This window comes from Phaseolus vulgaris, chromosome 10 (genome assembly GCF_051622355.1).
Source record: "Phaseolus vulgaris cultivar YP4 chromosome 10, ASM5162235v1, whole genome shotgun sequence".
Taxonomy (NCBI): domain Eukaryota; kingdom Viridiplantae; phylum Streptophyta; class Magnoliopsida; order Fabales; family Fabaceae; genus Phaseolus; species Phaseolus vulgaris.
In genome coordinates this window covers 15,769,244-15,792,233 of record NC_143507.1, presented here as the reverse complement: position 1 = coordinate 15,792,233, position 22,990 = coordinate 15,769,244, and the positions used below count along the sequence as shown (strand labels likewise).

General features: G+C 48.4%; 6 pseudogenes; all 6 read right to left on the bottom strand.

Moving 5' to 3' along the window:
- Positions 1–205: 205 nt before the first annotated feature.
- On the bottom strand, positions 206–324 carry LOC137819877 (5S ribosomal RNA; annotated as a pseudogene).
- Positions 325–561: 237 nt separating this feature from the next.
- On the bottom strand, positions 562–680 carry LOC137819867 (5S ribosomal RNA; annotated as a pseudogene).
- Positions 681–918: 238 nt separating this feature from the next.
- LOC137819868 (5S ribosomal RNA) lies at positions 919–1,037 on the bottom strand (annotated as a pseudogene).
- Positions 1,038–22,071: 21,034 nt separating this feature from the next.
- LOC137819814 (5S ribosomal RNA) lies at positions 22,072–22,190 on the bottom strand (annotated as a pseudogene).
- Positions 22,191–22,429: 239 nt separating this feature from the next.
- LOC137819788 (5S ribosomal RNA) lies at positions 22,430–22,582 on the bottom strand (annotated as a pseudogene).
- Positions 22,583–22,821: 239 nt separating this feature from the next.
- LOC137819961 (5S ribosomal RNA) lies at positions 22,822–22,940 on the bottom strand (annotated as a pseudogene).
- Positions 22,941–22,990: the final 50 nt, after the last annotated feature.

Genomic DNA, 22,990 nt, shown 5'->3' with positions numbered 1-22,990 from the left:
TTGCAAGTGGGCTTCAGTTTTGAAATGGTTGTACCTCGAATGCGATAACTCGCTACACAACACTATTTCACGATCGTTTTTGTAGCTACTCTAAGATTTTTATTTAGAGGTCAGCAAAAAAAAGCAAAAAAAAGGTGAACTCATTGTTTGAGTGTATAGGCAACGAAGAAGAAGAAAAACAGAACACAAAAAAGAAATACAAAATGAAGTGCAACACGAGGATTTCCCAAGAGGTCAGCAATCCTATTACTACTCTCGCCCAGGCACGCTTCACTGCGGATTTCTGATGGGATCTGGTTCATTAGTGCTGGTATGATAACACATGTCAAGTTTAGTGCGATCAATACCTATATGGGTTTGCAAGTGGGCTTCAGTTTCGAAATGGTTGTACCTTAACGCGATAACTCGCTACACAACACTATTTCACGATCGTTTATGTATGTACTTTAAGATATTTATTCAGAGGTCAGCAAAAAAAAACAAAAAAAAGGTGAACTCATGGTTTGACTGTCTAGGCCAGTAAGAAGAAGAAAAACAGAACACAAAAAAGAAATACAAAAAGAAGTGCAACACAAGGACTTCCATGGATGTCACCCGTCCGAGTACTACTCTTGCCCAAGCACGCTTCACTTTGGAGATCTGATGGGATCCAATGCATTAGTGTTGGTATGATCGCACCAGTGAAGTGTAGCACGATCAATACCTATATGGGTTTGCAGGTTGTCTTCAGTTTCAAAATGGTTGGACCTCGAATGCGATAACTCGCTACACAACACTATTTCACGATCGTTTTTGTAGGTACTTTAAGATTTTTATTTAGAGGTCAGCAAAAAAAAAGCAGAAAAAGGTGAACTCATGGTTTGACTGTCTAGGCCAGGAAGAAGAAGAAAAACAGAACAGAAAAAAGAAATACAAAATGAAGTACTACACGAGAACTTACCAGGAGGTCACCCGTTCTAATACTACTCACTCCCAAGCACGCTTCACTACGGAGTTCTGATGGGATCTGGTGCATTAGTGCTGGTATGATCACACCAGTCAAGTGTAGCGCGATCAATACCTATATGGGTTTGCAGGTGGGCTTCAGTTTCAAAATGGTTGGACCTCGAACACGATAACTCGCTACATAACACTATTTCTCGATCGATTTTGTAGGTACTTTGAGATTTTTATTTAGAGGTCAGCAAAAAAAAACCAGAAAAAGGTGAACTCATGGTTTGACTGTCTAGGCCAGGAAGAAGAGGAAAAACAGAACACAAAAAAGAAATACAAAAAGAAGTGCAATTCCAGTGCCATTGTTGAGCTAAGATCTTGAACTTTCTGTGGTTAAAATTTCATAATCCAGTTCGCTTTATATCGTTCCTGTTAAATCAGTGAACATCAAGCACAATTTGCATCAATATTAACGCAGTAAGACCAGATAAAGCTTCCACGCTTGCAGGCGGTGCGAAGAAAGAAAATCCCTCTCGTCTTGAACGAGTTCAGATTATTGTTCTAAAACTCAGGAAAGTAGAGAAGGATCTGAAAGGCGCCTCTACCCAGAGATGAGGGAATCATGATGAAGTTATGGAAGTAAGAAAGATCGCGTCGCCAGAACCCTACAGCGTGAGGGTTGAGATAGCGAATGGGCTGTACGACGATTAGAAGAGTTCCAGGCGATGACAGGAGTAAAGGGTCACCTCGCTTGGCAGATCAGGTAAACTGTGTTTTAATACTAGTTTGGGTTAAAACCTGTTGCCTAGTAAGTGATTTATGCTAAGGTTTGTTGCCTTAAGTTCACAAGTTGTGTTAAATGTCATCGCTAAAGAGTTAATAGTTGCTCAAGTTTACTTTGAGTTAACAGTTTGATAAGTTGTTATAAGGTTTACAGTTTACTCAAGTTAAAAGCAGTATGTGAAGGGTTAAGCCCCAGTATTGCTGAGTTGATGCAGTTAAGTAAGTTTCACCGGTTACGTTAGTTAACCCCACCGCAAATAGAGGCAAAAGCATGCAAGGTAAATAGAAACACAGTATTCAGGAAATGGAAATTATATAAGCAGTGTCAATTCAAGTCTGTACCGCCCTGGTAGTCGGAAGTGATGACGTGGCATCGAGCTGTTATATAGGCGTGTTGGATGGGGCACCTGGTTGGCAGAAGGGAAGGAAGTCGGGGGGTTCATGTAGTCGCCAGTTGTAAAAATTGGCATGTTCCGATCTCCAGCATGCCTAAACCGGCGGGCACCGGGTTGAAGATGAAGTCGCCAGATGTGAACCCAGGCGACCAAGTGATTAGAGATCGCCGAAACGAGGACATCGCCGAAGATGAAGGCAGATAGTCATTTCCCAGCTGGCCAGAGGCTGAGGTCGGGAGACAGCTTACTTGAGCATATACGGTGAAACAGGTAGGGTAGATCATGAAGGCGGCCGGCGAGACCACAGGGAAGGTGTGTACGAAGGCACCCGAACTCGCCACCCAGAAGAGATCACGCTCCAAGGCAACTATGCATTGAGTTGTATCATGCATAAGTAAACTTAGCCAAAAAACCTGAAGAGTAAGAAATAGCGCCCAAGTCAAGGATGCCCTAGATGATGGCACGTGTACAGCTGGATGCGAGCCACGTGTCCAGATGTGTAACTGCCAGGAGAGAGAAAGTGTCCAGGTATATAAGAGTTTCCAACGAACTTCTGAGGTACGCACGTTCAGATTGTTTCTTTACGCTTGCGAGTCTTGAGTACGCTAAGAGAGAACTGGTCACGGTTCCTTAGAATTCTTGAGTTTTTACTCTTAAGTAATTGGTGGTTCAGTCGCTGACTTGGGCGTCGGAGCGTGATCGGCCGTAGCGGCGCCGTTTCGTCTTTTGCAGGTTCTTGAGGTGGATCGCGGTGAAGGACGGAGGCTAACACGGCGCAGAAGTCGATCCAAGTTTGACGAGGCAAAGCTCCAGCGTTTTGGTCAACAGGCAGGATCATCAGGCGCCCACCGTGGGGCCGTGTAAAACCTGTTCCCATCCACAGCGTGAGTTCTTGGAAGTTTCTGCGGTTTCTGTGTGGTTGTGTGCTGGTGCAACCACTGTCCGCTGTTCATCTAGGTTTTGTTCGGTAATTTCGCGTTTTCCACCGATCGTTTGAGTTTTTGTTCGGTGAGGTGAGGTTTTTTTGATGCTTGCGCGAGTTTTAATCGGTGAGATCTGAGTTCTGTTGCTCGTTCGGATTTTCGTGGATGAGGTGTTGGTTTTTAGTGGAGTTGCGAGTTTCTGTGAAGGTTCGCTGTGTTCTTAAGGCTTTTCTAAGTTTCGCGAAGTTCTGACCGATTGATCACTGAATCGATCGTCGCTGAAGAAGGTGTTGTTCATCGCTCTCTGTGATTTGTCAAGTTTTCATGAGAAATATGAGAAGCAACCGTTCAAGTCCAGTTGCGCCCGTTGCTGCTGAAGGCGCCATGACTATGGCGCAGATGGTGGAAATCATGCGTTCGCTGCAGGCGAACGTGGAAGCCTCGCGTATAGAGCAGGCGAGAATGCACGAAGACCTGGTCGCCTCTTGGGCCAGGAATGAAGAGCTTAGCAGAGTGACTGAGGAACTGCGTCAAGCTCTTCAGGAGCAGCGAGGGCGTCCAGTTGCTGAAGAGGTCGCGCCGTCAACGCCGCCTCGCGTTTTCCCTATGCCTTTCGCTCAGGCGATTACAAACACGCCTATCCCTGCGAGTGTGGTACCTGTGAAGGCTGTTTTTACCGGCGTGGAGGATCCTGAGGCACATCTCACCACGTTCCATACGCAGATGATGCTGTCAGGCGGATCAGACGCCGTGTATTGCAAGATATCTGTGAGCACACTCCAGGGAACGGCGTTGGAATGGTTTGTGAGCCTGCCTACAGGTCACATAACCAACTTCCAACAGTTTTCGAAGATCTTCGTCGAGCAGTACATAGTGAACAAGGCGCCGCCCAGGGTGTCTTATGATCTGTTTGACATAAGGCAGTACCAGGGAGAGTCCCTCAGGGACTACTTGATTCGTTTTGGGGCGCAGATGGTCCGCTCGCCGGCCAAGGACGAAGAGATGCTGGTATACGCATTCAAGAAGGGCGTGCTGCCGGGACCATTCTGTGAGGCGTTGATCAGGGCTCACCCCGCCACGTTTGTTGAGGTTAGGCGACTTGCGGTGGCCCACATCGCCGATGAAAGTGAGGTCGCCGAGAAGAGGGGAAGCGTGGCCCCCGCTAGGCCACGTGCCCAGACCAGGATCCAGCCACAGAGGGTGCTGGAGACAGCGTCGGCCAAGAGGGATTAGAGGACTCGCCATCCTTACGATCCAAGAAAGAACAAGGGCAGGGGCCCGGGGCGCCCTCAACCAGCACGCCGGGAGTACAATCGCCCGCCAAAGCACAAGTTTGTCATGGGATTGGCGAACCTGATCGCCATTCCCAATATATCAGCTCGGCTGAAGGCGCCCGAGAAGGTGGGCGACAAGGTGTTGGGACCAAAGCCAGACGCCTGGTGTGAGTTCCACCAGGGCTTTGGCCACACCATCGACTCATGTTTGGCTTTAGGATACCAGCTCGACGACCTGGTCAAGAGCGGGTTCCTGAATGATTACTTGCTGGATAGAAGGGCAGGGGGCGCGTCGAGCTACCATCCAGCAGGTGGTGAGGCTCAGCAGCACGAGATGCCTACCCACGGAGAAATCCACACCATTGCAGGAGGTTTCTCGGGTGGTGGATGCACCGCATCACAGAGGAAGAAGTATGCGAGGTCTGTGATGACGGTGGACATGTTCGAGGACCACTCGCCGGATGTGGACATTACGTTCACAAAGCAAGATCTTCGGGACGTTGTGCCTCATGACAACGACCCCATAGTCATCTCGCTGATTACGGCAGGAAGGAAGGTCCACAGGGTTCTGGTGGACCAAGGAAGTTCGGCAGACGTGATGTTCTGGCCGACTTTCACGCAGTTGGAGCTACCCCTTGACCAGCTGAGGCCCTATGGACGGTGTTTGTATGGGTTCGCTGGTGACCAGGTGGAGGTCAGGGGGTACATTGAGTTGAGGACTACGTTTACAGACGAGGCGGGTTCGAGAACAGAGAAAATCAAGTACCTTGTCGTGAACGCCCCTTCAGCATACAACATTATGCTGGGAAGGCCCACGCTCAACAGAATAGGCGCTATACCTTCGACCCGGCACATGAAGGTGAAGCTGCCGTCTATGGAGGGGGTGGTGATCACCATCAAATCCGACCAGAAAGAAGCAAAGAAGTGCTATGAGAATAGCCTGAAGAACAAGAGGTCCGTGAGTTATGTGACAACCACCCCGCCTCCTGGTGTGAAGCCCAGGCCGACGGTAATAGAGGAGACCGCCGGAAGCGAAGGGTGATGGTGGATGCTGAGCTGGGGGAGGGGAGCGCCGGTCTAGAGGAAGAAGAGGCGAGGAATCGCCCTGAGGAAGCGAGGGAGCTGGGAATCGCCAGGGCGGTGATCGCCAGAGAAACCAGACCAAAACCCGTCGAGCAGTGGCTCGAAAGGGAAATCGGGGGAAAGATCTTCAAGCTGGGAAGATCTCTGGAGGCTGAGCTCCAGGACCAGATCGCCAAGGTGATAGAGCGGCATCTGGGTGCGTTCGCGTGGTCCGCCTCGGACATGCCCGGGATCGACCCCGACTTCTTGTGCCATCATTTGGCGATGGACAGCCAGGTGAGACCAGTACGACAGAGGAGAAGGAAGTTCAATGAGGAGAGGAGGCAGGCGATTAGGGACGAAACCCAGAAGCTCCTCGCTGCAGGCCATATCAGGGAGGTGCAGTACCCTGAGTGGCTGGCCAACGTCGTGCTGGTAAAGAAGAACAATGGGAAGTGGCGCATGTGCGTCGATTTCACTGATATGAACAAGGCCTGCCCAAAGGATTCGTATCCTTTGCCGAGCATAGACGCCCTGGTGGACAGTGCTGCAGGGTGTAAGTTGTTGAGTTTCCTGGATGCCTTCTCGGGGTATAACCAGATCAAGATGCATCCCATGGATGAAGAGAAGACTGCCTTCATGACCGAGAGATCGTGCTACTGCTACAAGGTGATGCCGTTTGGGCTGAAGAACGCGGGGGCCACGTACCAAAGGTTGATGGATCGGGTACTTGCACCAATGCTGGGAAGAAATGTGCAAGCGTATGTAGATGACATGGTCGTGACCTCGCCGGAGAAGAGCAAGCACGTGGAGGACTTGGAGGAGTTGTTCACTATGATCGCTAAGTTCAGGTTAAAGCTGAATCCCGAGAAATGCATCTTCGGCGTGGAGGCTGGGAAGTTCTTGGGGTTCCTCTTAACTGAGAGAGGAATAAAAGCCAACCCTGATAAGTGCGCCGCCATTTTGGCGATGAGGAGCCCAGCAACCGTGAAGGAGGTGCAGCAGCTCACGGGTCGGATGGCCGCCCTGTCTCGTTTCGTGTCGGCTAGTGGGGAGAAGGGCCATCCATATTGTGTTTAAGGCGGAATAACAAATTTGCTTGGACGAAGGAGTGTGAAGAAGCCTTCGTCAAGCTCAAAGAGTACCTGGCGAGCCCGCCGGTTTTGTGCAAACCGCTGGTGGGGACCCCTCTCAGGTTGTATTTTGCTGTGACTGAGAGGGCGGTGCTCGCCCAAGACCAAGATCAGGCTCAAAAGCCTATTTATTTTGTCAGCAAGGTGCTGCAAGGCCCCGAAGTAAGATACCAGGCCTTGGAGAAAGCTGCGCTGGCAGTAGTCTTTTCGGCAAGAAGGTTACGCCACTATTTTCATAGCTTCACAATATTGGTGATGACCGACCTGCCCATCCAGAAGGTCTTGAAGAAGCCCGACGTCGCTGGGAGGATGGTGAAGTGGGCGGTGGAGCTATCGGAGTTCGACATCAGGTATGAACCCCGAGGCCCGATTAAGGGGCAGATCTTCGCAGATTTCGTGGTCGAGCTCTCGTCAGAAGCAACACGAGTTGAGGGGGATGACTTTCGTTGGGTTCTTTCAGTGGACGGATCGTCGAACCAGCAGGGTAGCGGTGCTGGGGTCATCTTGGAGGGACCCAACGACGTGCTGATCGAACAATCCCTGAGGTTTGCCTTCAAGGCTAGCAATAATCAAGCAGAATATGAGGCGCTGATCGCCGGTATCTTGCTGGCCAAGGAGATGGGAGCTAGGGTGCTGATGGCTAAGAGTGACTCGCTGTTAGTCACGGGACAAGTAACGGGCGAGTTCTAGGCTAAAGATCCACAAATGGCGGCTTACCTGGAGTATGTACAGGAATTGAAGAGTTCCTTTGTCTCCTTTGAAGTGGTGCACGTGCCCAGAGAGCAGAATGCCCGACCTGACTTGCTAGCTAAGTTTGCCAGTTCAGGCAAGGGGGGTAGGCAGAGGACGGTGATTCAAGAAACTCTGAAGACGCCCAGAGCATTTGTGGCAGATCACCTGGTTCTTCAGATAAGAAAGTCGACGGAGAAAGCGGCGAGGAGTCACAAATCCTTGACTCAAGAGACCTTGAGGTCGCCAAGAATAAGAGCATGTCGGGGAGAAAAGGTGAACATGACGCAGGTCTGCACGACCCATGAGCCAGACACCTGGGTAACACAGTACAAGCGATGCCTGGCGGATGGCCTCCTCCCGTTGGATCTGACGGAGGCTAGGAAGATAAAGAAGAATTCTAGCAAGTTCACAATGATTGATGGCGAGCTGTATAGGTTTGGGTTCACTCACCCACTCCTGGAATGTGTGCATGGCGAGAAGTGTTAAGAATTATGGCAGAGCTCCATGAAGGGATATGTGGGAGCCACGTCGGGGGTCGAGCTCTGGCCGCAAGGACCCTCCGTGCAGGTTACTACTGGCCCACGATGAGAGAGGACTGCAAGAGGTACACGCAGTGCTGCAAGCAGTGTCAGCAGCACGCCGATTGGCACAAGGCGCCTCCCGAGGAGTTGAAGTCGATTTACAGCCCTTGGCCGTTTCACACATGGGGGATCGATATTCTGGGACCCTTTCCATTGGCGATCAGGCAAATGAAGTACTTGGTGGTGGCAATTGAGTATTTCACCAAGTGGATCGAAGCAGAACCAGTGGCCCAGATCACCGCACACAAGATCGAGGGTTTCGTGTGGAAGAACATTGTGTGCCGGTTTGGTGTGCCCAAGCGCCTGGTGTCGGACAACGGGACTCAGTTTGCAAGTCACCTGTTGAAGAAGCTGTCCGAAAGGGTGGAATTCAACAAGTATTTGCATCCGTCGAGCACCCTCAGACGAATGGCCAAGTAGAGTCAGCCAACCGGGTGTTGCTTAGAGGTTTGAAGAGAAGGCTAGAGAAAGCCAAAGGAAGTTGGGCTGAGGAGGTACCTCGTATAGTCTGGGCGTACCACACCACCGAGCAGTCAGGAACCCATGAGACCCCGTTCAGTTTGGTTTACGGGTGCGACGCAATGATTCCAGTGGAGATCCAGGAGAGCTCGCCGAGATTCCAGAACTTTGTAGCGGAAGACTCGAATGAGGAAAGAAGGCTGAATCTGGATTTGCTGGATGAGGTCAGGGAGGAGGCGAGATTGAAAGCTGAGGCAGTGAAAAGAAGGATTGAACGAAGATATAACTCGAAGGTGATGCCAAGGCAGTTCAGAGAAGGCGACCTGGTGATGAGGAAGGCCCACCAGTACGAGATGGAGAACAAGCTGTCGCCTAAGTGGACGGGACCGTTCAGGATAACCGAGGCGCTCGGGAACAGCGCCTACCGCTTAGAAACGTTGGAAGGAGGGGCGATCCCTCGCACTTGGAACGCCACGCACCTCAAGTTATATTACATTAAGAACTTTGTAAGTAAAAACAAACACGAAGAGCTTTACAATGTTTCTGTTAAAACAGTTTGGAGGGGGCACTCTTTTTTCCCTAAGGAGGGTTTTAATGAGGCCGCCCAATAAAGAAGAGTTTTCAAAGTTTAAAGTGTTTTGGATTGCATGCTTGTTGTTTTCCGAAAGTTTTGAAGAAAGACCTTATCACTTATATGTGAATTAAGGCGAGTTGAAGTTATGTTGCATGCTTTCTAAAAAGTTTCTAAGTCCCCATCGTCTTTCGGCGATTGGCGGCATAGTTAAAGTTTAAAGTCCTCATCGTCTTTCGGCGATCGGAGGCACCAGTTAAAAGACCTCAACGCCCTCGCGCGTCTTGAGGCGAGATAAAGACCTCCTCGCCGTCGAGCGAGTGCAGGCGAGGAAGAGTAAAAAGTCCTCAGTGCTTCCAGAGGAGAGAAGATGTAGCCTCTGGGGCAATGTAGAGGCACCAGTAAAAAGTCCTCAGTGCTTCCAGAGGAGAGAAGATGTAGCCTCTGGGGCAATGCAGAGGCACCAGCAAAAAGTCCTCAGTGTTTCTAGGGGAGAGAAGATGTAGCCCCTGGAGCAATGTAGAGGCGAGTTAAAGACCTTCTCGCCGACGAGCGAGTTCAGGCAAGATAAAATCCTTCTCGTCTTGAACGAGTTCAGGTATGGAGTGAAGGGTGGAAGAAGTTCAGAGGGTGGCTAAGGTAGGTTCAAAGAGAACGCCCAGCCACCCGGTTCCCTGTTCTGAAGCTCAGGAAGGTAGAGAAGGATCCGAAAGGCGCCTCTACCCCCAGATGAGGGAATAATGGCCAAGTTGTGAAGGCAAGAGGAAGCTAGTCTCGCTAAGACTCTTTGGCGACCAGGAGAAATTCAAGCGATGGCAAGAAACCAAGGCCCGTTTTGATAAAGCAGATCAGGTAAGCTGCGTCTTAAGCTGTTAGTTGGGTTGAAGCTCGTTACTTGAAAAAACGGTTTCGCGCTGAGGTTCATTACCTTAAGGTTACAAGTTGTTAGAGTATTATCGCTCGAAAGTTGATAGTTTAAGCAGCAAGTAAACAAGTTGCGCTCACGGAGTTGTTAAGTTAATTTCATCTAAGAGAGTTATACAAGGAAAATAAAGTCAACAGAAAGATCATGTAAAGAAGCAAGAAAGGTCATAACATAGTGGCAACAGTTCAAAATACATGCACAGAGAAGAGAAAAATTTATTACAAGTGAATTGTGTAAGAAAGAGACAGGTAAGTAAGTGATGGAGGGAAGCAACAACCAGCTAGTCTTCAGAAGGAACGATCTTCCTGTCCATCACTTCGTTGTTCAGTGACACCATGGAGAGATCCAAATCGGGGTACTGGCAGGCGAATTGTTCCAAGGCAGCATCGAACCCAGCAGCGAGGATTTGGGCAGAGCTCAGCTCGAGTTCTTCAATCTGCTTCTTGAGCCCCTCATTCTGCTGCTTCAATTCTTCAGCCCTCTCCCGAGCTTGAAGAAGGTCTTCAGTAACCCTCTTGTTCTCCGCCTGCGCTTGGACCAGCTCTGCGGCGACCCCTTCGTTTTCCTTTTTGGCCTCGGCGAGTTTGGCCATGGTGTCGTCTCTCTCTTTCTCAGTTTTCCCCAAGAGGACCTCCCGATCTACGGACCTCTTCTCAAGGTTTTCTACCTTGGCGGCATCTGCTTTAATTGACGCCTCCAAGCTAGCCACCTTGAGACGATAGGGGACCAACTTGCTCTCCAGCTCGATCTTCTCTTGAGCTAAGAGGTGCACCCTATGGCGTAGATCGGTGGCCTCCTTGCGCGCCACCCGCAGCTCGGTGCTCATGGCATCCTCCACTCAGGAATGATCGATCTCCGCGAGCATAAGGTTGCAGGACAACTTCTCCGCCTCGATCCGTATTAGGCGATTCTCCTCTTGGAGCACGGAGATGTCATCCTGGAGTTTCTTGCTGGAACTCTCCACAGCTTTTGATATGATGGAGGGGAAATCCTCTGCCATCATCTTGAGTTTTGCTGAGAAGGGTTCCCACACCCTTTTGACCTCAAGGGAGAGGTTTGCTCGGGGAAGCACCGGGGGAGCCTGTTGCTGGTACTCGCCACCACCTTCTTGAGTTGGCTGTTGAGTTGGAGCTTCTTGACGTGGTGGCGACGAGGGGGACTCGGTGATGATGATAGGCGAGTTGTGAGCACCTTCATCCCCGCTTGGTGCAGCTTCCGCAGTTGAGGCAGTTGAAGGAGGACCCCCTCCAGCAGATACATATGGCGTGGAGGCGCTCGGGGGGTTCTCCATGAAGTTGGGCTCAGCAGCCTCAACCACAGGAAATGCAGCCACCAAGGGAACTGCTTGGACTGGTGATGCGGGAACTGGGGGAGGAGGTGGTGTTGGAGGTGGAGCTGGCTGAGAAGGCGGTGTTGATGTTGGAGGAGGAGGTGGAGCCGGTGGTGAGGAAGGCGCCCCCCTCCTTCTTTTGGTGATGAGGCCATCTTCAGTTGCCTCATCGTCTTCTTCTTCATCCTCATGGACCACCTGAGGGGTTTTCCTCTTTGGCTTCCTGAGGATGAGCTTTTTGCGTTGTTGAGCGGGCAAGGCTTCTGAAGGAGCTGGGCCTTTAGGGGGCGATCTGCCCTGGGCAGCGGCGATCTCCACCACTGAATTGGGAACGGTCTGGGAGCCCGACGCCAACCCATGGGCTCGGGCGAGCGCCCTCAATTCAGCCAGTTTTCCCTTGCCCAACATGAGATCTGCATAATACCAAGGTATACAGGTCAGCTCAAAGAGAAAGATAAATGCATGAGCAAGTATGCAGATGAGACAAACAAGTGATGCAGAAAATAAAACTCAAGTCTTGTGCGCAACAGATGAGACGCCTAGCAACAGTTACCAGGGGTACAGCACAGGGCAAAGACTTAAGCGCTGAGATAAGCACTAACCTATGCGAGCCTCGAGTTGATCTTCGAAGAACTCGAAGGAAATGAGCGCAGTGGTGAGGAAGGTGATGTTAGCGTCTGCCACGCTCTTCCAGAAGAGGCACAGATCTTTGTCCAAAGCGCCCATGTTGTCAGGGCTTCTTGGCCTCCTGAAGCTTCCTTTAGAGTCTTTGTTTCCCTTGTTTACCCAGTACAAGGGAAAACCGTCGAGCAGCGAAGCGTCCTGGTCGTTTTGGCGCACTTGGACAAATTTGCCTTTCCAATCCTTGTAGGATTGCTGGAAGATAGAGAGGATCGACCTCCCAGCAATCCCATTCAGACTCACCCAAAGGCGATCTCCCGGATGCTTGGCTTCAAAAAGGAAAAGGAAAACGTCCACTGACGCTGGTAGTCCCAGATGTGCGCATATGATTTGAAACGCCTGCACGAACGCCCAGCTGTTGGGATGAAGCTGGGCGGGGGCGATGTCGAGCTCGGTCAGCAGCTCTCGCTCAAAACGAGTGAAGGGAAACCTAAGTTTCACCTTCTTGAATAAGGTGGTGTATTTTTATACAAAGCAGAACAACTCGCCGTTGTTCCCTTTGTCGTCTGCACAAACTGGCACGTCGGGGGGGCAAGGTAGCACCATCAGCTTGTTATCGTGCTCCTTGTGGAACGACATGTGGGGCTCATCCCCTTTCTTCAACCGAAGAACTGCCCCAGCAGAATTTACTGAAGAAGTCTCCTTCAGCAAAGTCGAGTTGGCCCACGGGTATAGCTTCTCGTAGTCAGGGGAAGGAATGGAGGCACCTCCGGCAATGGGTGGAGTTGCCTGGGCAAGGTTGGGGTGAGAGGTTGCAGGCCTCTCAGCCTGGGAGGAGGAAGCACCAGGTGCCCGTGGTGGGTTATGAGCTTGAGAGGGAGGGTTTCGTGACGAGGGAGGAGGATTTGGGGTGATCTTTGAGCTAGCCATCGCGGAAACTGCAAAGGAAAGAGAAAGGGAAAGGTGAGCAGAGTTCGCAGAGGCTGACTCGATTGTGAAAGAAGGATAAAAACACGAACGAACGAAGGTTCGTTGTAATGGAGACGAAGCCCTAAGTTACGAGAAGGGAGAAACAGAAGAAACAGCCCACAGCGTATGCACCAGACAGTTAATGGATGATGCGAATCAGTCAAAATGCAGGAAAACTCAACAAAAGAAGTAAAAGGAGTACCTTTCGATGATCAGACGAACGCTGAAGGAAGTTGAGGATTCAGAAGGTTGAAAAGCGTCGTGGGTTTTTGCAGAAGAAGCTCAAAGCGTTTGAGAAGGCAAAGAGGTGATGGAACAGTAGAAGTGAAATGGGTTTAAGGGTTTTTCAAATGGTTTTTGGAAGCGTAAACGACAACTGAAGATGACCGTTGATGAAGCCACGTGTCGAGCGATTGGAAGAATGTTTGGTGGAGCGTCAGGAAAGCAGAAAGTACAAACGTTTGGAATTCTGCGCCAGTGCCACGTAGATCGGTAGTGACGTGACTCCTTTAGTCTTTTCGCTGGACAAGTCTTCGCTTAAGACTGGGGGGCTTGTGTACCGCCCTGGTAGTCGGAAGTGATGACGTGGCATCGAGCTGTTATATAGGCGTGTTGGATGGGGCACCTGGTTGGCAGAAGGGAAGGAAGTTGGGGGGTTCGTGTAGTCGCTAGTTGTTAAATTGGCATGTTCCGATCTCCAGCATGCCTAAACCGGCGGGCACCGGATTGAAGATGAAGTCGCCAGATGTGAACCCAGGCGACCAAGTGATTAGAGATCGCCGAAACGAGGACATCGCTGAAGATGAAGGCAAATAGTCATTTCCCAGCTGGCCAGAGGCTAAGGTCGGGAGACAGCTTACTTGAGCATATACGGTGAAACAGGTAGGGTAGATCATGAAGGCGGCCGGCGAGACCACAGGGAAGGTGTGTACGAAGGCACCCGAACTCGCCACCCAGAAGAGATCACGCTCCAAGGCAACTATGCATTGAGTTGTATCATGCATAAGTAAACTTAGCCAAAAAACCTGAAGAGTAAGAAATAACGCCCAAGTCAAGGATGCCCCAGATGATGGCACGTGTACAGCTGGATGCGAGCCACGTGTCCAGATGTGTAACTGCCAGGAGAGAGAAAGTGCCCAGGTATATAAGAGTTTCCAACGAACTTTTGAGGTACGCACGTTCAGATTGTTTCTTTACGCTTGCGAGTCTTGAGTACGCTAAGAGAGAACTGGTCACGGTTCCTTAGAATTCTTGAGTTTTTACTCTTAAGTAATTGGTGGTTCAGTCGCTGACTTGGGCGTCGGAGCGTGATCGGCCGTAGCGGCGCCGTTTCGTCTTTTGCAGGTTCTTGAGGTGGATCGCGGTGAAGGACGGAGGCTAACACGGCGCAGAAGTCGATCCAAGTTTGACGAGGCAAAGCTCCAACGTTTTGGTCAACAGGCAGGATCAAAGTCTATACACAAATAGCTATTACAAACAAAGGATAAGCGACAAGTTTCGAAGAAGAGGCGATGGGGAGAGGCAGTTAGTCTCTAGAGGGTACAATCTTCCCATCCACCACTTCGTTGCAGATCGACACCATGGAGAGGTCGAGCTCAGGGTATTGGCATGCTACTTGCTCCAGAGCGGCGTCGAACCCGGCGGAGAGGACTTGAGCAGCGCTCTGCTCGAGCTCATGAATTTGCTTCTTCAGATTTTCTTTCTCCTCATGAGATCGAGCGAGTTCTTCAGCAGCTTTCTTGCCCTCATCCCGAGTCTGGGCCAGCTCTGCAGCAATCTTTTTGGTCTCCTTACGAGCTTCGGCGAGCTCAGCGAGAGCCTTGTCCCTTTCCTGCTCGACCTTCCCTAGGAGGATCTCCTTATCTGCTGATCTCTTCTCAAGTTTCTCCATCATGGACGCTTCAGCTTTTCGTGCAGCCTCCATATCTGCCACCTTGACCCTGTAAGGAACCAACTTACTCTCCAGGTCAATCTTCTCTTGAAGCTGGGTGTGCAGTTTTTGGCGCAGATCGGAGGCCTCCTGGCGTGTGTTCCTTAGCTCAGCGTCCAATGCATCCTCCAACCTTGAGTGTTCCATCTCAGTCATCAGCAAGTTGCAAGTGAGCTTCTCCGCCTCAGCCCTTATCATAAGATTTGATTCCTTGAGCACGGAGTTCTCCTCTTGGAGCTTCTTGAGTGAAGCCTTCACAGCTCTTGATACGAGTAAAGGAAGATCTTCCGCCATGGTCTTCAGTTGGGTTGTGAAGGGTCCCAAGGTCTCTTCGAAGGAAGCTGGGAGGTTTGAGGCCGATGCTGGAGGCATTGGCGTGGTTTCATGTTGACTTTCACCACCACCCTCTTGAGTTTGTAAAGCAAAGGGGGGCTTCTAGGCGTGGTGGTGAGGTCGGGGTTTCTGTTATTAGTATTGGCGAAATCTGAGCGCCCTCATCTTCTCCTAGTGCGGCCCCAGCGATGGATGTGGTGGAAGGAGGACCCTCTCCGACAGATACAAACGGTGTTGAGGCGCTTGGAGGGTTTTCCACGTAGTTAGGGCCGCTGCTTTCAACTACTGGGGGCGCGGCGGCCAAGGGTGTTGCTTGGACTGGTCCTAGCAGAGTTGGAGGTGAGGGCAGTGTTGGTGTTGGGAGTGTAGGTGGTGTAGAGGTAACCACCCTTTTTCCTTTCTGGGGCGGGTTGTACCCCAGAAGAAGTTGGACCTCGGGGAGGAGTCTTGCCTTGGGCAGTGGCGATCTCCACCACCGAGTTGGGCACGGTTTGGGAGCCCGCCGTGAGCTTGGGAGATCGGGCGATCACCCTCAATTCCGCCAGTTTTCCTTTTCCCAACATGTTATCTGCACAAGGTAAAGGATAGATGAGCAACCAATGCAGAAGCAGAACATGCGAGTATGTTCATACAGAGATAAGACAAGTAGCACATGGATGAATGATCAACGCCAATACAGAATAATGGAATGCCAGAAATAGAGTGGTAAAAATTCTAAGTTAGTTTTAACGCGAAGTGAGAGACTTGGTGTTGAGGTAGGGGCTGACCTATGTGAGCTTCGAGTTGGCCCTCGAGGAACTCGAAGGGAATTATTGAGGCAGTGGGGAAGGTGATGTTGGCAGCAGCCACACTCTTCCTGAAGAGACAAAGATCTTTGTCTAGCTCCCCCATGTTGTCAGGACTTCTTGGTCTCCTGAAGTTGTCCTTGGAGTCTTTGTTCCCCTTGTTTACCCAATACAGGGGGAAGCCGTCAAGCAGTGAGGGGTCTTGGTCGTTCTGGCACACCTTGACGAACTTCCCCTTCCAGTCTTTATAAGATTGCTGGAAGATTGAGAGGATCGACCTCCCAGCAATCCCGTTCAAGCTGACCCAGGGGCGATCACCGGGATTCTTTGCCTCAAATAGGAAGAGGAAGACATCGACCGAAGCCGGCAACCCCAAGTGCGCACAGAGAATTTGGAACGCCCAGCTGTTGGGATGAAGCTGGGCAGGGGCGATGTTGAGCTCGGTCAGTAGCTCTCTCTCGAAGCGAGTAAAAGGAAACCTAAGTTTCACTTTCTTGAACAGGGTGGCATAGATAAAGCAGAACAACTCGCCATTGTCCCCCTTATCGTCCGCACAGATCGGTTCTCCCGGGAGGCAAGGCAGCACGGTCACTTTGTTATCATGCTCCTTGTGAAATGAAAGGTCGGGTTGATCTCCTTTCTTCAGTCGAAGCACGCCCAACTCAGTATTTATTGACGAGGTCTCTTTCAGCAGAGCTGGGGTGGCCCAAGGATAGAGCTCCTTGTAGTCTTGCGCAGGACGGGGGGCTCCCCCGGCGAGTGGTGGAGTTGCCTGGGTAGGGTTGGTGTGAGAAGAGGTAGGCCTCTCGGCCTGTGTGGAAGGAGCACCAGAGGCTCGTGAGGGGTTGCGTGTTGGTGGAGGATTTTTCCCAGGGACAACCCTACGAGTTTTGGGTGGAGGGTTTTGCGATGAAGAAGGAGGATTAGCGGTGGACTTCGTGTGAGCCATCGCAGGAACTGCAAAGGAAAGAAAAGGGATGAAATGAGGATAGCAGAGAATGACTCGATTGAGGACGAAGAGGATAGAACGAACGAATAAGGGTTCGCTGGGATAGACGTTATCAAGGACGAAACCTTAGGTTACGAGAAAAAGAGAAACAACCCACAACGTATGCTTCAGATAGTTAATGGATGATGCAAACCGATTAAAATGTAGTAAATGTCAATAGGAGGGGTAAAAGGGTTACCTTTTTAGGATCGGATGAACGCTGAAGAAAGTTGAAGATTGAGAAAGACGAGAAGTTTCGTGGTTCGCAGAGAAAGCGTTTGGAATGCTTGAGGATGAAGAAAGATGATGAAACAGTGAAAAGCGCAAAGGGTTTAAGGGTTTCGAACGTTGTAGGAAGCGCAAACGACGGTTAAAAACGACCGTTGATGAAGCCACGTGTCGTTTGATTAAAGAGGGGGTTGGTGGAGCGTCAGAGAAGCAAAGGGTACGAACGTACGGAAATCCGTACAAACGCCACGTAGGTCGACGATGATTTGACTTCTTAGTCTTTTCGCTGGTCAAGTCTCAGCTTAAGACTGAGGGGCTTGTGTACCGATTAGGTAATCGGGAGTGATGATGTGGCAGCATGTGATAATATGGGCGTGTTGAATGGGGCACCTGGTTGACAGAAGGGAAGTACATCGGGAAGTCTGTGTAGTCGCCGATCGTTGACTTGGCGTTCTCCAATCTCTAGTGTGTGTAACCAGCGGTCACCAGAGTTGCGTCATAGTCACCATATTTGAGTACTAGGAGATCAGGTGGTTAGAGACCGCCGAAAGGGGCACATCGCCGGAAGATCAGGAAAGCTTGCTTAAGGTTTCCAAGGGGTACAAGTACGGGGACTGGCGATATGCTTGTCACGCAGCAGGGGAGGATGAGGTTATCAGATGGTCATTCCCTAACCAGAGGTCGGGGCAAGGGAACAACTTCCCAGAACATGCATGGTATGCAAGAGAAGCAGATCGTGATAGCGGCAGGCGAGACCACAGAGAAGGTGTGCAAGGTGACACCGCGTACTCGCCACTTAAGGGGTCGCGCTCCAAGGTAAGCTGTGCACCAAGTTACTCCTTGTATGGGTAACTTAGTCGAATGGCTTGAAGAGTAGAGGTGATGCTCAAGTGGAGGGAGCTCCAGATGGTGACACGTGTACAGCTGGATGCGAGCCACGTGTCCAGAGGTGTAACCGTCAGGAGAGAGAAATTGCTCAGGTATATAAGGAACACTTAACAGACTTTTGAGGTATGCTTTCAGAATACTTTCTAGTACACTGAGATTCACTGCGCACGGTTCCTTGAGTTGAGATATTCTCTCTAAGGTTTTGGTGATTCCGTCACTGACTTGAGCATCGGAGCGCAATCGGCCGCAGCGGCGCCACTTTGTTTTCTTCAGGTTCTTGCGAGGAATTAGGGCGTGAGGAGAAAAGGCTAACGTGGTGCGAAGCTGATCAAGAGGAGAAACCTTTGACGTGGCAAGACTCTTGCACTCAGGTCAACCGACAGGATCAGAACCAATCCAAGTGAAACCAAGGAAATTCGCCAACAAATAGAGGCTTTGATTGAAAAAGGTTGGGTCCAAGATAGCATGAGCCCTTGTGCTATGCCTATTATCCTTGTCCGTAAGAAAGATGGCACATGGAGAATGTGTTCGGATTGTAGGGCTATCAATAACATTACAATTAAGTATAGGCATCCCATACCTAGGTTTGATGATTTGTTGGATGAATTGCATGGTTCAAAAATCTTTACAAAGATTGATCTTAAAAGCGGCTACAATCAAATCCGTATCAAACCGGGTGATGAATGGAAGACGGCTTTTAAGACCAACTTTGGCTTATATGAGTGGTTAGTTATGCCCTTTGGCTTAACTAATGCTCGAAGTACTTTCATGCGCCTCATGCATCATGTTTTGAGACCTTTCATTGGTAAGTTTGTTGTTGTTTATTTTGATGATATTCTCATTTATAGCTTATCTTTGAAAGACCATAGGTTGCATGTTAGGCAAGTTTTAGAAACCCTTAGGAAGGAACATTTGTATGCTAACCTTGTTAAATGTATGTTTGCACTTGATCATATAGAATTCCTAGGGTTTGTTGTGAGTAGCAAAGGGGTCCATGTGGATCAAGCTAAGGTGGTGGCCATTCAAAATTGGCCTACACCTAAATTCATGAATGAAGTCCGAAGTTTCCATGGACTTGTTTCTTTTTATAGAAGATTTGTACCTAACTTTGGTACAATAGCCGCACCACTCAATGATATAGTAAAAAAGGATGTGGTTTTTCAATGGGGAGAAGCACAACAAAAAGCTTTTGATATTTTGAAGGAAAAATTGACTAATGCTCCCATCTAAGCCCTTCCTAATTTTGCTAAAACCTTTGAGATTGAATGTGATGCTTCAAGCATAGGCACTGGGGCTATTCTCCTTCAAGAGGGCCACCCCATAGCTTATTATAGTGAGAAATTAAAAGGAAGTCATCTCAACTATTCCACTTATGATAAAGAGTTATATGCACTTGTTAGGGCTTTGTTTACTTGGCAACATTATCTTTTTCCTAAAGAGTTTGTGATTCATAGTGATCATGAATCTCTTAAATATTTGAAAAGCCAAAACAAGCTTAACAAGAGGCATGCTAAGTGGGTGGAATTCCTTGAGCAATTTCCTTATGTGATCAAACACAAGCAAGGCAAAATAAACATTGTGGCCGATGCACTTTCTAGAAGATATGCCTTGATTACCCTTTTCGGTTCTCAATATCTTGGCTTTGATCACATTAAGGATCTTTATCATGATGACCTTGATTTTTCTCCTATCTATCAAGAGTGTCTTAAAGGAGGACACAAAGACTTTTTTATACAAGATGGCTTTCTTTTCAAAGGAAAACGTCTTTGTGTTCCCCAATGCTCAATTAGATTATCTCTTGTTAGAGAAGCACATGAGGGAGGATTAATGGGTCACTTTGGGGTTGCTAAAACTTTGGATGTGTTGCATGAACATTTCTATTGGCATCATATGCATAAACATGTTCATAGTTTGTGTGATAAATGCATAGCTTGCCGCAAGGCTAAATCTAGGATGCATCCCCATGGTCTATATACTCCTCTCCCTATCCCTTCAATGCCTTGGGTTGACATCTCTATGGATTTCATCTTAGGATTACCCAAGACATCAAAGAGAAAGGATTCCATTTTTGTGGTAGTGGATTGTTTTTCAAAGATGGCTCACTTTATTCCTTGCCACAAAGTGGATGATGCATGTCATATTGCTAACCTCTTCTTTCAAGAAGTGGTTCGTTTGCATGGGATTCCTAGAACTATTGTGTCCGATAGAGATCCAAAGACTTTGTGGGGGTAAGCTTGGTACTAAGCTTTTATTTTGTACCACTTGTCACAAACAAACCGATGGTCAAACCGAAGTGGTCAATAGAACTTTAGGTCAACTATTGAGATGTTTTATTTACGGGAATCCTAGAGTGTGGGAGAATTTACTACCCCATGTTGAGTTTGCATATAACCGTGTAGTAAATTCTACCACCTCACATTCTCCTTGCGAGGTTGTCTATGGGTTTAACCCCTTAACACCTCTTGATCTTCTTCCTATTCCCATTCTTGGAGATGTCTTGTGCAAAGATGGGGATGAAAAGGCTTCTTTTGTGAAAACTTTGCATAAAGACATCAAGATGAGAATTGAAAAGAAGGTTGGCAAGTATGCCGAACTTGCCAATAAAAAGAGAAAAACATTGTTGTTTGAGGAAGGTGATTGGGTTTGGCTTCATTTGAGGAAGGATCGCTTTCCTACTCAAAGAAAGTCCAAACTAATGCCTCGTGGTTATGGACCTTTCCAGGTCCTCAAGAGGATTAATGACAATGCTTATGAGTAGATATGCCTGATACATACCTTGGTAGTCATACATTTAATATCAATGATCTAACTCCTTTTTTTGTACGTCTCTAGAATTCGTTGTCGAATTCTCTCCAACTCGGGGAGTATGATGGATATCAAGTTCAAGACCAAATGGAGGCCAATACTCAAGGACAAGAAGAGGAAGAGGCTCAAATGCTAGACGCTCAAGGAGTTGGTAGCCCACCTCAAAGGCTTACAAGAAGTCAATTCAAAGCATTAGGAAATAATGGAAGGTTGTTTTCTCTTTTTGTAATATCTTTGTTTAAAGGTGCTTAGAGGGAAACATAAGAAACCTCTTTTGTAAAAGCATCTTTAGGTCTTTAGTTTAGGAAAATAGTAGGAAGCTTAGGGGGTGTGAACTTAGTAGAGGGGTGTAGGCGTAATAGGGAGGTGCCAAACTAAGAGAGGAAGTCACACCTTCCTCATGCTCTAGGATTGGTGCCACTTTTATGTTATTTGGGGAGAATTTTGAATTTAATTAGCTTTTCATTTTAGCACCTCTTAGGCTATAAATAAAGGTGCTTGCCTTGTTAAATTCAGATTGGAAATTAGTAATAGAGAAACTCTACTCAATTTGAGAGAGAATTGTGAGAACTTGTCTTCTCCTTCATCTTGTCTTATCTTGAGTGCATTTGGTTCTCCCAAGTGGCGGCACTAGCTCACTTATCTTGGAGCCTTCACCATCCAAGTGGCGTGACCATCAAACCAAGTCCTTCATCTCCATAAGTTCTTCTTTCTTTCATCTCCATATTCATATGAAGCATAAACATGTCTTAGTTTCTTTTGTTCGGTTCATCTTCCTTTTCTTGCACTTATGTTCGGATATTTTCAATTGTTTTTGTTTTAATTCGGTTCAGTAGCTTCTTTTCATGTTTTGTTCGGTTCAATTCTGTTCATGAGCTTTTCAAACGGTGCTTTTGTTTTTATACACATTTTAATCGGTTCAATTGGCAATAGATGGAACTTCCATGTGAGTTTAGTGTTTGGTGCAAATTTTGGTGAGTTCTTGAAACATAGAACCTTGATCCAATTCTATTAAAAGTGCCTAAGCTATCTCCAACTCAAGTTGATTCCATAGAATGTCAAAGAATCATCTCTACTTTGATAGTGGAATCATATCACTCGTCCTAGTACTGCTCTCGCCCAAGCACTCTTCACTGCGGAGTTCTGATGGGATCCAATGCATTAGTGTTGGTATGATCGCACCAGTCAAGTGTAGCGCGATCAATACCTATATGGGTTTGCAGGTGGGCTTCAGTTTCAAAATTGTTGGACCTCGAACGCGATAACTCGCTACACAACACTATTTCACGATCATTTTTGTAGGTACTTTAAGATTTTTATTTATCGGTCAGCAAAAAAAAAGCACAAAAAAGGTGAACTCATGGTTTGACTGTCTAGGCCAGGAAGAAGAAGAAACACAGAACACAAAAAAGAAATACAAAATGAAGTGCAACACGAGGACTTCCATGGAGGTCACCCGTCCTAGTACTACTCTCGCCCAAGCACGCTTCACTGCGGAGTTCTGATGGGATCCAATGCATTAGTGTCGGTATGATCGCACCAGTCAAGTGTAGCGCGATCAATACCTATATGGGTTTGCAGGTGGGCTTCAGTTTCAAAGTGGTTGGACCTTGAACGCGATAACTCGCTACACAACACTATTTCACGATCGTTTTTGTAGGTACTTTAAGATCTTAATTTAGAGGTCAGCAAAAAATAAGCACAGAAAAGGTGAACTCATGGTTTGACTGTTTAGGCCTGGAAGAAGAAGAAAAACAGAACACAAAAAAGAAATACAAAAGGAAGTGCAACACGAGGACTTCCCGGGAGGTTACCCATGCTAGTACTAGTCTCGCCCAAGCACGCTACCCATCCTAGTACTACTCTCGCCCAAACACGCTTGACTGCGGAGTTCTGATGGGATCCGGTGCATTAGTGCTGGTATGGTCGCACCTGTCAAGTGTAGCGCGATTAATACCTATATGGGTTTGCAGGTGGGCTTCAGTTTCAAAATTGTTGGACCTCGAATGCGATAACTCGTTACGCAACACTATTTTACGATCGTTTTTGTAAGTACTTTAAGATTTTTATTTAGAGATCAGCAAAAAAAAAGCACAAAAAAGGTGAACTCATGGTTTGACTGTCTAGGCCAGGAAGAAGAAGAAAAAAAGAACACAAAAAAGATATACAAAAACAAGTGCAACACGAGGACTTTCCAGGAGGTCACCCATCCTAGTACTACTCTCGCCCAAGCACGCTTGACTGCGGAGTTTTGATGGGATCCGGTGTATTAGTGCTAGTATGATCGCACCTGTCAAGTGTAGCGTGTTGAATACCTATATGGGTTTGCAGGTGGGCTTCAG